At 36.8% G+C, this 14,101-nt stretch overlaps 1 pseudogene; it reads left to right on the forward strand.

Annotated features, from left to right (window-relative positions):
- Window positions 1–14,101, forward strand: part of LOC123786433 (uncharacterized) — a 570,278-nt pseudogene that overhangs the window by 466,230 nt on the left and 89,947 nt on the right.

The following is a 14,101-nucleotide window of genomic DNA, read 5'->3' on the forward strand; positions in this document are numbered from 1 at the left end:
TCATATACTTTTGTGACAGAGAACATTTTTGCTTTTGTCATCTGTTTACACAGCATTTGCCTAACTTTTCTGGCACAGAATAGGATCTTATCAAATATTTGTGGCAAATTGACAAATTTATACATATAGATATATACATGTGGCGATGACATGCAGGACACTACAGGAGGAAGTACTAGTCAGGAAAATGATGTTGAGACCTATCGATGTGAAGGGAAGGAGCAGGGACTACCTGAGCTACAGAAGTTACACTGAATGGAACTGGCTCTCAGTGTCAGGAGAAAGAGGGGGAATTCTTGTTTAAATGGCACTGCCCCATGGTAATCAAGTAGAGCGTACACCATGGATTGCTACACATGAAGACCCCAAGTCTGCTTGTTCACACGTCCTGTCTACCTTACATCAGGGAGATACCATTTTTGATTGGGTTTGTGAGATACATTCCTGGGGCACCTGGGGGGCTCAATTGGTTAAGTGTTTCACTCTTGGATTTGGCTCAGGTGATCTCATGGGTCAAGGGATGGAGTTTCACATGGGGCTCCGAGCTCAAGGGGGAGTCTGCTTGAAGATTCTCTCCCTTTGCCCCTCCCCTCATTTATGTGCACATGTGAACACACTCTCTTTCTCATAAATAAATAAATAAATAAATAAATAAATAAATAAATAAATAAATCTTTAAAATAAAAAAGAATGTGATGTATATTTCTTTTTTTCATAAAAATTTTTTATTGTGTTATGTTAGTCACCATACAGTAGAATGTGATGTATATTTCTAAAGACAAATTACAATGACTTCTACCTGTATTGTTAGGGGACAGATAAAGTATAATTTTTAGTTTATTTCCTTTTCTTTCTCCCAATTAATTAATACTACTAGGTTCTTATAGATAGAAGTGTTTGAGAGCATTAGACCAACACTTGAGTTGATATCATTAGCAGTTGCTTTATTTGCAAATATGACACCTATGTAGTATTTACTGTTATGCTTGATGTCTGGAGTTGAGAGGAAGGGAATGCTTTAGATCATTTTTATAGTTTACAGATAAATCTTAATTTGAGCTCTGAAGACATAGCTGCTGTATATCTCTTCCTGTAGATGTGAATGAACATGCTGAACGGCTGGCTCACTGCAGCCATCACTGTGTGAACACAATGGGATCTTTCATTTGCGCCTTCCACCCTAGCTTTGAGCTGGGAGCTGATGGAAAACAATGTCACAGAAATGACAGCAAAAGAAGCCCAAGAAATGTGTAGCATTTTACAAGTATTGAACAAGAGTAATAAACAAAAGAACCATATTGAATAACTTGTCAAAGCAGAAGCTCCTGAAAATATTTTCCACTGGGGTGGTGTAAGAGTGCGATCTTCGAAGTCTAACACCCTCATTGTAGTTTGAGGAAACAAAGGTCCAGAGCCAACAGAAAATGTTTGCCTAATGACCCACAGTGTGGATAGCAAGGACTGTCTCAGGGCTCATGACTGGAGGCTCTTTTGGACCCACAGCTATCCTTTGTGAAGAGTCTGCCTGCCTTCATCACCTCTGTTTCGCAACATTTATTGAACACTAATAACTCCAGTGTAAAACACAAGGAGTTTTGAAGTACCGTGCCTGACACATTGGATACTCCAACGCATATGTTTCCTGTCAGCCCTTCTCCCTTTCCTGTTTCTGTTCGTTTCCATCATGCCTCTTTAAGCAGCTCCTTCTCACTGAATTCTCTTTCACTAGCTCATCCCTCTACCCCTTTCCTTCTTCTTTTTTTCTCAAATCAAAATGATCCATGTCAGGGGCGCCTGGGTGGCACAGCGGTTGAGCGCCTGCCTTCGGCTCAGGGCGTGATCCCGGTGTTCTGGGATCGAGCCCCACATCAGGCTCCTCCGCTATGAGCCTGCTTCTTCCTCTCCCACTCCCCCTGCTTGTGTTCCCTCTCTCGCTGGCTGTCTCTATCTCTGTCAAATAAATAAATAAAATCTTAAAAAAAATGATCCATGTCATCTAACCTTAGCCTTTCCTCACTTAGGTTCAGTTATACAATTTAATATATCTCTTATTATCAGTATATTAAAATGTTCTTATGCTGAATTATTCACTGCTATTAATAACTATTACAGCAATTCCATTTTCATGTCTTCTCCACTGGTTCACTATTTAATCTATAGATGAATAATACACTCCCTGCTTTACTAAGTTTAAAACTGTCTGATACAAATTCCTTCCAATCCATGTTCTCAACTTCAATATTTCCCAAATGCACTCATCTGCTTCTTCTTCTCTCTGTTTTCAAATGACAGAATATTTTTTTTCTTATTTCTTTGGCTGATTTCTCCACCTCTGCTTCTTATGTAGCCATGGTATGTAAACAATACATTTTCTTTCATCCTTAGACCCAGCTTTCTCTCAGTGACTTCTTCCCTTCTTTCTCTGCTTCATATTTTTAACTTAGCAGGTAAATTTTGTTATGTTCAAAGCACAACCATGTTAACTAGTTTTACTTTAAATTCAGGACCATAAATTTCAAATGATTATGCAGCATAACTGGACCAATCTATACTATCAGAATATGTTTATTTCCACTTCATCAAAATGAATGCTCACACCTGTGTTATGTTAGTCACCATACAGTAGAATGTGATGTATATTTCTAAAGACAAATTAAAAGACAAATTTTTATATCACCCCCCTTTTGCCTTTATTCTTCCTTGTTTCTTACATCATCAAGCAAGTGGATGCAAACTACAAGTCAAGTTAACGATTGACTGAAAATACCCCATAGAATAGCATGAAAAACCTTCACCACTGTTAATATAAAGGAAGCGGTCCTAAGACTACCAAAGGCCATCTCCTATACTATACTTCAGATTCTATTCTCTCTCATTCTCTCATTATCTTTGCTATTGCAGTTATATAATGGATCATTCTCATCAGCATGTCAACTTGGTCCAGTATCTCCTATCTTTAAAGTACATTCCTATGAGCCCACTCCCTACTACAGCTTCAGTCTGATCCCCTTCACATTAAAATTTTTCATCACTTAGCCAATGTTCCCTCCTCATCTTGCACTCTCTCATCATCCCTGACTAATCAGATCTCCATTTCTACCCAATGATCACCCATAACTTCCATGCTGCCAGACTGCTTGTTAATATCTCTGGTTTTATACTATACTATACCTCTTAGCAGCATTCAACACTGTGGACAAACCCCTTTTTTTCTTGAAACACTTTCCTTCCCATTCATGTTCTTACATTTTCCTTCTTTTCCTCTCCATCTCTGCCCCCTCTCTCAATTTCCAATTTATATTTCATTTCTCTTCTTCCTTTAACTCATGTGAGTATATCAAACCATGTACTCAACATCTCCACTTGCTTGACTGATAAGCATTACAAACTTGGCACACCCAAAACAGAACTGCTGATTTCCAGTTTCAGTTCCAAAGATGCTCTTCCCAGTTCTCCACACCTTAGGGAACTATCAATTCAGTGTCAAAGACAAAAACTCAATGACACAAAATTAGTAAGTTCTCGCACTGGGACTTGAACTGACGTCTTTAGGCTCCAAATACACTGTCCTTTCAATTTTATCATGTATTTGTGTGTGAACTTATCAATTTAACCAAGGAAGAAGAATAATGATATTGATAAATAAAATAAACAATTTTGTGTTCTCTAAGCTTTCCCATGAAGAGACATTCTTAGGGTCACTAAATTCTTCATTCTCCTCCACTGCACAAAATGCTATGTTTCTTTAATGCTTGGGTTGCTAATGTAGCTTTGAGGTCTGATGGTATATTTCTATTGCTTAAAGACAGGGCAGTTTTGCTATGGTGATATTTGTCTTTTAAAGAGCAAACTAAGTAAGACAGGAGAGAAGAATTAACTACTAATTAGGATACAACTTCTGAAGTGAATCTTTTCTCTCAGTGCCCTGAGGAATCCTTTCAAGCAGAAATGTGGACGGGTTTTTCTTTCTTATTAATATTTTGACTTTTCAATGCAGCCAGAGGCTTAGGAGATGAGTATACCTTACAAATATCTGAAATAAAATTCTTGCAATCTGTGCATTTTGGGTTATCATGAAAGAAGGGGCCATTATTGCTAATGACTTATGAGATACAGGATTTCTGTAGAATTTACTTGGGAAAGCAATTTGCCCTAGAGTTGAATACATTTGGTAGAAGTGTATTTTTACATTTATTTCCCTTATGTGAATATTTGGCTAAGTTCTTTTTGTAGCTCTCACCAGACCTCAATATTTACTAACTGACACACAAAACTTTCTAGATGAAAACTGGTGTTTTGAGTTGTTTCAAAACCTGTAGGTGGAGTAAGTGTTTTCAGAATGTGGTGATGTTTAAGAATGAATTATGTGTCCTTCAGATAGAAGTACATTTTAGGAAAATATTGTTTTACCTTTTCCCTAAGAAAACAATATTTTGGATTTATATAATTTCTCCTCAGAGGCTCTCAAAACACTGTATAGCATAAACATTAAGTCATCATGGAGTGCTATAAATGAACTGTTACTGTTTTGTGATTAGAAATTAGAAGATTCCAGATGCAGCATGAGGAAGGCTTCCCCCAAATTACCAAGCAATATATAGTAGAACTTAAATTCTATACATATTTAGGGGCTCCTGGGTGGCTCAGTCGTTAAGCGTTTGCCTTCGGCTCAGGGCGTTATCCCGGAGTTCTGGGATCGAGCCCCACATCAGGCTCTTCCACTGGGAGCCTGCTTCTTCCTCTCCCACTCCCCCTGCTTGTGTTCCCTCTCTCTCTGGCTGTCTCTCTCTCTGTGTCAAATAAATAAAATCTTTAAAAAAAATTCTATACATATTTAATGTATTTTTAATATGTTGAGTAAGTAATGATTATTTGTTACCTGTGAGAAACTACAAGGATCATTTTTTAAAGTTTTTTTTTAAGTGTATATATTTTTAAAGTAGGGTGGTTGAGAATTATTTACACCTGTATCAAGAATACAAAATCTCAGCTTACTTTTAGTGGGCAGTTATAGATCTAAGTATGCACTCTTTTAGTCCCATGCATTTTTAAATAAGGTTACAACAATGTAATTTCTGTTTAAATTAAGTTACCACCAGCAGACTTAGAACAGCATTGTCTACAGGAAATAACAAAAACAGGAGCTAAAATTTAAACTACGTCTCCCTAAAGAGTATATGTTAACATATTGTAAAAATATCAGTTCTCTTTACTATTTCAATCTTTCCTTTAGCTTTCTAATTTTCCTCAGTGCTAAAGTAGCTGTTTCTAAACCCAAAGGGGTTCTTATTTTCAATAATAAATTGATTAGCATAATCCTTCTTTTGTTTATTCAATCATTTAAAACCTATTTTTGAACATCTGTTATGAGCTGGGTAATGCAAAATGATGATGGCACAGAGGGATAAGCACAATGACAGGGATGTGCACTGTGTGCTCTGGGAGCACATAAGGCTGCTGCCGACTGTAGACTAGAGGCTGGGGATCAGGGAGCATCTGTGCTATCAGTGTACAGGAACTATGGCAGATATCTAGGCAGTTTGAATGGTAATATATGCCTTCAAGGAGTGCCACAATCCCAAGTACCCTTGTCTGGTTCTTTCCTGTCTCTCTTCTTCAGGCATTAAGAATGGAAGGAAATGAACCAACATGGACACTCTCATTAAGAAGAGGTGTCCCCAAGAAACACAAATGAAGAACAATAGTGGCCGATGGTGGAAAAAGCAGAGTACCCAAATTCCATATTTTTAAAAGATTTTATTTATTTGTTTGTTTATTTATTTATTTGACAGAGAGACAGAGTGCAGGGGGAGGAGCAGAGGGAGAGGGACAAACAGACTACGTGCTGAGCACAGAGCCTGATGCTGGTGCTCGATCTCACGACCCTGAGATCACAACCTGAGCTGAAATCAAGAGTTGGACGCTCAACCAACTGAGCCACCCAGGCACCCCCCAAATTCCATATTTTATCATTGATTCAAAGCATTCTTTATTTCTCATTTCCTCATAAGAATATGATGGATTAGTGCCTGTGTGCTCAGTTCAATTGGTATCTATATGCTGAGAGCCATGTCCCCCCAAATGTCTCCAATCAGTAGTATGTACCAGGATCAGCAAATTGTTTTGCAAAGTAATCGTGTGTTTATACGATAAGTGACTCTCATGTACATCAAAACTGATTAGCACATCAACATGATACTAGTTACATAGGATCAGCTCATTTATTGTTTCTGTGTTCATACTTTTGTTCTAAAGCTATTTTTAACAGTATTTTCATGTACTTATAGCCTCTAAAAAGGACAGATAATAACATACCATTAGCTTGAGAACAGATGTGTCAATTGGCAAACAACCTATTTGCGTTCTGGTCATTGATTCAATATGCATATTTTTTTATATCCTGAAAATACTATGAATTCCCAGAGGTAACTCTCTTTTAAGAAGTGTGTTAATAACCACTGGTGGACACATTGCTTTTCTGTATGACTTCATCAGTTCAACATTATTTATAGGTTTATTAGTATTTTGATATGGTATAGACATTTACAATGCCTAACAGCTCTCAGACTTTTACTTTTACACGTGAAGAGTGTTGATAAATCTCCAATGAAGTTTGTTATCTTCCTAACAGAGAATGTACCCATTATTGACAGATATTCAGGTTTCTCTGTTGTTATGCTAATAACTCTCTTTTGCTTGTTTTGGAAAGGGTTTGAATTGGAAATTGTCAATAGCTGTGAAGAGAACAATCATGGTTGTTCCCATCACTGTGAACACGTACTTGGGGCGGGGGCCGGAGGGAGGGTAATTTTTCCTGCAACCATAGACACCAGCTTGATTCAGATGAGAAAACATGCATAGGTAATGTACGGTAAATGTCATCTTCAGAATTTGCCCAGGATTCATTTAGCCCATTCCTCTCTAATACATACTTACGGCTGTACTATGGGCCCTGTCTCTCAAACTGCAAGAAGCAAATTGAATAGTATCTCTGACTACTGGCAAATGCAAAAGAAAAATTACTTTAAAACATGTTAACAAAATATATAGACTTAATAGTTTTATGTCAAGAAAATATTGCAAGACCTACCTAACCATTTAATGTAATTTGTAATTCAAACAACACATACACCCTACTTTACCTCAAACAGAAACTAAACCATGAGCATTGATTTTTAACTTGGTGATAATTTGGGTGCACAGTCAACTTTGATACGGTTAGTAGTTACATTCCAAAAGAAAACTTTAAAAGATATTATTCTTTGGAAATTCCAGTTCAAACCCATTCTTAATGGATAACTTTTCCAACATATTATTAGAACTTTTATCATGTGGGAAACTAAGAATAATCTCCACCCTAACATTGCTCTATATGAAATGTTTAATCTAGAGCTTCTGAGGAAAAAGAATACTACTAAAAATAGGGATACTGAACATCAAACTGTATTACTATGAACTTTGGTTCAGAGAGAACCTATAAGCCCCTAAAGCAGTTTGCCATTATTCAGGAATTCTGATACCATATTAGCTTGTTTTCTTTTGTGATACTTTAAGTCACCTTTCTTAAAAATTATAATATAATTACTGAAAAATATCTTTGGCCATTTCATACTACTCAATATTGTTAGAGACAAAGTGACGTATCATAAAAGAAGAATTTCAGAGGTCCAAGTATTTGGGACTTTTTATTTTGGCACTATAATGTGACAGAGTGAACGTAAAGGAATTTTGAAGTATTCTGGCTTCATAAATTATTTAACCAAAACAATGTCATTAAACATATTTCTTGATCCAGCATTGCTTTCTGTATTTTTCCCAGTCTACAGTGATTAACTTAAGGAAACCAGTTGCTTCCCTTGCCAATTTTTATGTAATGAAAAATAGGTTTATATTTTTCTATCTTGCTAATGTTTTTATCTGAGAAAAATATAAAGGGCTTCCTTCTTTTCTCTCTCCTTCCCTCTCCTTCTTCCTTCTTACCTATCTTCCTATTTTGACTATTGAATACGAGAAACTGGAATTTTGCTAAACCTCTGCAATTTACAATCTGGTCTTTCCTTATTCTTCGAAAAGGACAATTCAGTAAAGCTTTTATTTATAGCTAGAAAAAAAAAGAACATCCGCCAGGGTCAAAATGTGGAAAAGTACATATTTATGACATTTCAGCAGTCAACATTATGTTGTATTGTTTATGGCTCAAGTTTATTTCGTTTCCAACAATAAATAATACTCATCCCTTAAGTCCAAATATTCACTAGAGTAAAGGCAATGATTTGTTCAGAGTGTACATATGCATACTTTGCTTATTTGCCTAAGAATAGACTAAGGCCATGGCTGCTTTGTAAAAACATTCATGCATAAAGGAAACTAAATAATTGTTAGCTTATTTTAAGATTAGCTTTTTAAAGTATATTTGAATACACAAATAAATGTGAAAATCAGTCATCCAATCTGCAAATGTTCAGTCTTACCCAAATGCAAATTTTATTAGGGCTAAAACCTAGAGATGTGTTAATATGATTGGAAAGGCAGCTGTCTAAAATGTGAACATCTGACCAGCAATACGTTCGCTACATTTAACAATTGGAAATTATTAGAAAATACTTGTTTAAGGTTTATTTATTTATTTTAAAGAGAGAACATAAGCAGGGGTTGGAGCAGGGGGAGAGGGAGAGAATCTCAAGCAGACTCCCCCCAGAGCCCCCAGTGCAGCACTTGATGGAGGGCTCAATCCCACAACCCCAAGAACATGGCTTGAGTTGAGATCAAGAGTTGGCCACCCAGGCACCCCTAGAAAATATTTTTTTATTTCTAATGTTTGGAGCTTTATTCAGTGGTTATACATGGGGAACAAATACAGAAGCTCAAGTTCTTTTACAGTTTACTTTTGATGCTTTTCTGAAATTAAAGCTGAAATGTGAAATTATTTTGCCTGGTTACAATTGATGTTCTATTTTTTATTAGGGCTAAATTTTTATGTACAGGTGAATTTCTCTGTAACATTGCAATAGCTGGCATATTGGCCTATGTAGGAAAAAATAGAGATGAGGAAAATTAAAAGGGAAAAATAAGCAAGCAAAATCTCACCCAATAAGATCAGGAAAAAAAAAATCAAGAAATTTGAGAAACAGGTGATGCAAAAGTTGAAGAGACAGGGCATTTTAAGAAAGGCTTATCAGATAGAAAGGAAGGGTTTTCAGGTGAATTCCAGACTGAGGGCGTTATAGATCAGACAAGGTAGAAATAACCCCAGAGGAATGATAATAGAAGAAGAATCCAAAATGGATCATAAAATGATAGACTGAGGAACTAATTTTCCAATTATAATGCAGTTGTTCTCCTTGCTAGTTGAGAACAGGAAATCCTGAAACCTGGATGGTTAAAGGCTCTGGTGGTATCTGAGAAAAGTCAAAAAAAAAAAATCTTAAAATTAAAAAAAAACAAAAACCCTAAGGATAATGTTTTAGATGAAATGGAACTGAGTTTTTAAAAAAAAAGTTTTGGTCCCCTATATTCATGCTCTTTAATCCAAAGGACAGAGGAAGGTTTAATATTGAAAAGGCAAAAATATCCAGAATTTTGTGAGCAGCTCTACTTAGGATATTTGGCAGGAGGAAGAGTGTTTTGTGTCCAAATGACCCTCATTTAGATATTTTATAGTGACCCTTCACCTTGGCTGATTGATTGCATTTTTTTCTCTTTTTTTTTTCTTATCTGCATTTCTTACATTGGTACCCTTTCCAAGGTTAATTGAGACCCTGACCGTTTATATCTCTGGCTTCTCATGTAGTTACAGAACAGTGAAATTCAGTAACGTCAGCGCCGCAGTCCACCCGACTCCACAGCTCAGCAAACAGAGGGAGTCAAACTGAACCAAGAGTAGCCGAAAACCCTGACCACACAACCCCAGGTGTCCACCTGAGGAAAAAGTGAGCAAAGAGTCTCTTGCTACTCCTCAGCCAATTATGCTAGAAATGATCACCCCAAAACTCAGGCCAAATAGATTATCCTGTAGCTGAAAGGTTTCAATTTGACATCTTGTGGTGCATGTTTATTTTCCTCCAGGCAATTATGTCTTAGGAAACAACGTTCAGGATTGTAGAATTCTAGAATAGTAGTGTCAAAGGAGACTTAAAGACCATCACTTAGAAAATTGTTTATCTGATAGGACATGCCAGGGTCATAGTATTACTGGTGGCGATAAAAACCCCTAGACCCCACTTATCCATGTAGTCAAAGCATCATCGAAGAGTTCAAGCAAACGCTCTGAAATAGTCTGTCATTTAAATATAATATTTACAATGATTTTCTGCCCTCTGTCTGAATTGCGGTTAACACTTCTCTTGCCAGTTACGTGGATTCGTTTTGCTTGGGAATGCTTTCTTCTCAAGTTCTAGAAGAGTACACACATTATGGAGGCTAAGACTACCTCCTCTTTGCAGCTATGAAGTGCCCACTAAATGGAATTTTTTGGCCCTTCTGAAGCTGTTTTGTTGTTGTTGTTGTTCTTCGGGTTCTCTGTTGATTCAGTCAGATTGCTGTTTAAACTGGAAAAATAGCAGATATCTCTTTTCCTGTTCTTATAAATGCATCTGGAGATTATTTACATATTTTAAAAATAAGTAACAAGCATTGGGGAAGCATGCAAGAAACATAAATCCAAACGTGGGCCTCAACCTTTTTGTATTATGGTTTCTTTGATGTTCGTACCGTGTAGTCTGAGAAACAGGAAATGAGTAGTAGAACAGTTGTAACTTGGAAATGAGGCTTATGGGCACTTCTCTAGGTTGGTTCAATTCCCATCTCTTAAATAACAGAAATGTCCTTTTCCCCTTCAGACCTCGATGAATGTGAGAGTGGAGAAGCCTGCTGTGCCCATCTCTGCATCAACTATTTAGGAAGCTACAAATGTTGAGGTCAGGAAGGCATTATTAGTTCTGATGGTGGTGGATGTGATGGTAAATTCCCGAGATCTAACATGAACTCATTATGTGATGGGGCAACCATGCAGGAAGAACATCTGAGGCCCAGGGTTAGGGGTGGAAAGGGAAGTTTTTGACACTAAAGGGACTTGGCTTTGTATGTGGTTCTACCATTTTCTATTGTATGAACTTGGACGACCCTAACTGCTCTGAGCCTCAGGTCCTCATCAGTAAAGTGAAGACAATAATAGGATTAGTGGGTAAATTAAGTAAAGTAATATATGTAAAGTGCCTAGTACAGTGATTGACGTCGAGAAATCACTCTGCTAAAAGTAGCTATTATTATTATAATGTTCATTGGCCCATAATCCCTTTTACCTAATTTAATATATATAGGCAAGTGAGAGATTTGGGCAGGCCATAGAACACTGCCATAGGAATCATTCAGGGCAAGCTTGACTGGAATTAAAGTTAGTTCCTGAAAGTCATTTTAATCAGGGAGTCGTAGCAAAGGGATTGCCAGTTCATGAGCCACAGTCCAAATCTGTACTGGAATCCTTTACATATCTGATATTAATCTAGCTAATGCAAGCTTTCAGAGGAGTCATTATAATCTTCTAACTTATTTGTTAAAATTGGTTCACTTACCCTTCAGATGATTTCTAAGTCATATATATATGATTTAGATATAAATATGATATATGATGTATATATGATATATAAATATCATAGGAGATTTAGGTGAGTAGTATTAATTCACCTTTTTTATACTATTAAGAATGGTTCATGTAAGTCATTGCTGTAATTTATTTAAGGTTTGTCTTAAATATATAACCTTTAAATTTTCATTTATGATCATTATTACCATTATTTTGAACCACATTTTTTAAAAATAAAAGCAAAGATTAGAGAATTAATATCTGTCTCAATAACAGTAAAATTATGTACGAAGGATTTAATGCCTCAGAGAGAATAGTTTCTTTGCTTAAAGAAACAAATTACTGCATTCTGTTGAGGATGATAGATATGTCTCTTCATATAGATAGCCAAGCTCCCCAGCCTTGCAATATAGATAACAGCAAAGAATACAAAACTGTATCTATATATTCTAAACACAGTAGAGTATATTACCATTTACCACATTCCATCCAATTAATGGGGCCAAAAAAAAAATTGAATTTTATGTACCATCTGCTTTTAAGTAGAGTGAGCCAAGAGATGATTGTATGGCGTGAATGTACATACTTGGGCACACACATCCAAATGGAAAAGGTATCCAAAATCTGAAGCAAAACTTAGAAACTCAGCTTTATAAATGAACTTTTAGTATCATAAACACATTGACCAAAGTCTGGGCTCAAATGTGGACATACACCACCAGTAAGTCAAATGAATCAAGGGCCGGGGTTCTTCTTCCATCTTAAAATTCTCCACAAGCCTTGTACAGAATTACACATGGAATAAATGCTTCACCTTAGATGCTGAATAATTCAAGAATGATGAACATTCTATAAAGTGGTACACTCAGACCATTGAATTTCTTTTAAAATTCTTCATCAAAATCTTGTGATCAAGATTTCAGGAAGAACTTGTCTATAAGGATGAACTATAGTAAACTTAGAAATGAGTGGAAGAAAAATAATTGGCAGGGTATACTTGAGGAAGAATTCGGGGACGATGCCTTCTATATGGCAAAACCTTGTTTTTGGCTAATAAGGGTGGCGAGGGGAACACAATTATGCCCATGAGTTCATAATGTTTATTTATCTTTCAACACCTAAAAGCAAACGTTGTTTAAATTTTCCTAGATGTGGTTGAGTGTCTGCATGTCAGCATAGTCTGTGACCAGCTGTGTATTAACTCTGTGGGGCCATAGGACTGTCACTGTGAAGAAGGCTACAGAATTGGAAGTGATGAAAAAACTTGCATGTGTACGTCACTGTGAAGAATTTTGTTGTATCTCTTCTAAACGACTTCAACCCTCATCTTGTTCTTGGAGAGCAACAGAGACCACATGTCCCTTAACTCAACCTGCCCTCCCCTTTCTGTCTTCACAGACTGAGCTCTTCCTTTTCCTTTTGTTCAATCTGCTGCGGTTTCAACTTCGTGCTTGCTGCTTCTCACCCACATTTACAAAAGACTTCTTGAAAGAGCTTTCTCAAAGAGTTGCACCTTCCAGTCACCCCCTGCCTTGACTGTCTGGTTCAAACTCTCTCATTTCTCTCATCAACCCCTGCTCAGTTTTTCCTTCTTTTAACCAGGATGTTGAATCCAGGCATTTTTCTGTGTGCCCTTAGCCTTAGATGATGGTGAGCTGGAGGAAGAAGAAGAAGAATTAGAAGTTGTAAGGTTTCCATACCTTCTATTCAAGAGCCCACCTCAACTGCTTCATGATGTCGTTATCTTTCTGCCTCCCACCCACGAAGATGAAGAAGATGAGGAGGATAAGGAAACACATACTTGAGGAGAACTGACTGCTTTGAGCAAAATGGTGAGTCAAAGAATTTATTTCATTATACTCACCTCTTTTTTTTTAGGTAATTCACATAAATTCTCTTATAGGCAATTTCATTATCGGTATTTAATGCCATCGGATGTTTGAACATGTTAGCAAGAAAAGTGGGGCCAAAATTACTTCTTCACTGCTTCCTGTCAAATTCACCATCTTCTATTTTTCTTCCTTTTGCGCAATAAAGTTTGCTATGTAGGTATGCGTAGAAGTGGGGGTGCAGGGTGTGGGGGGCTGTTAAAGTGTGTACAGAGAAACGGAGTAGGAAACTATCTTTAAATTAGCATAACGGGGGAAGAGATTGGATTGGGACCTTGTAGTTCTTCTAACTATTATGACTCCGCTAGAAGTCACTACTATATAGTTGAAATTTACCTCAAATAGCCTTAAAATCTAGATTCTTTCTACATTTTAAAATGCCAGGAAGCAATTGTTCATTATGCTGAAGTGGACCAAGAAAAATATCTTTAAAAATGGGAGCAGTTTCACTTATACGTCCACGCAACAGAACTGAAGCATCAAATCACTTCTGATCAAAATAAATTAGCATACCCTCTTTCAAAAGTAACAGTTTGCAGCCAGTCTGCTGCCTCTTTTTTCTTTTCTTTGTAAAACAGAACTGCTCTTTTTGTTCTCCCTCTATTTGTGGTATTTTAACACTATCAAAGCT

Source organism: Ursus americanus, chromosome 4 (genome assembly GCF_024610735.1).
Source record: "Ursus americanus isolate L20-20 chromosome 4, mUrsAme1.1.p, whole genome shotgun sequence".
Taxonomy (NCBI): Eukaryota; Metazoa; Chordata; class Mammalia; order Carnivora; family Ursidae; genus Ursus; species Ursus americanus.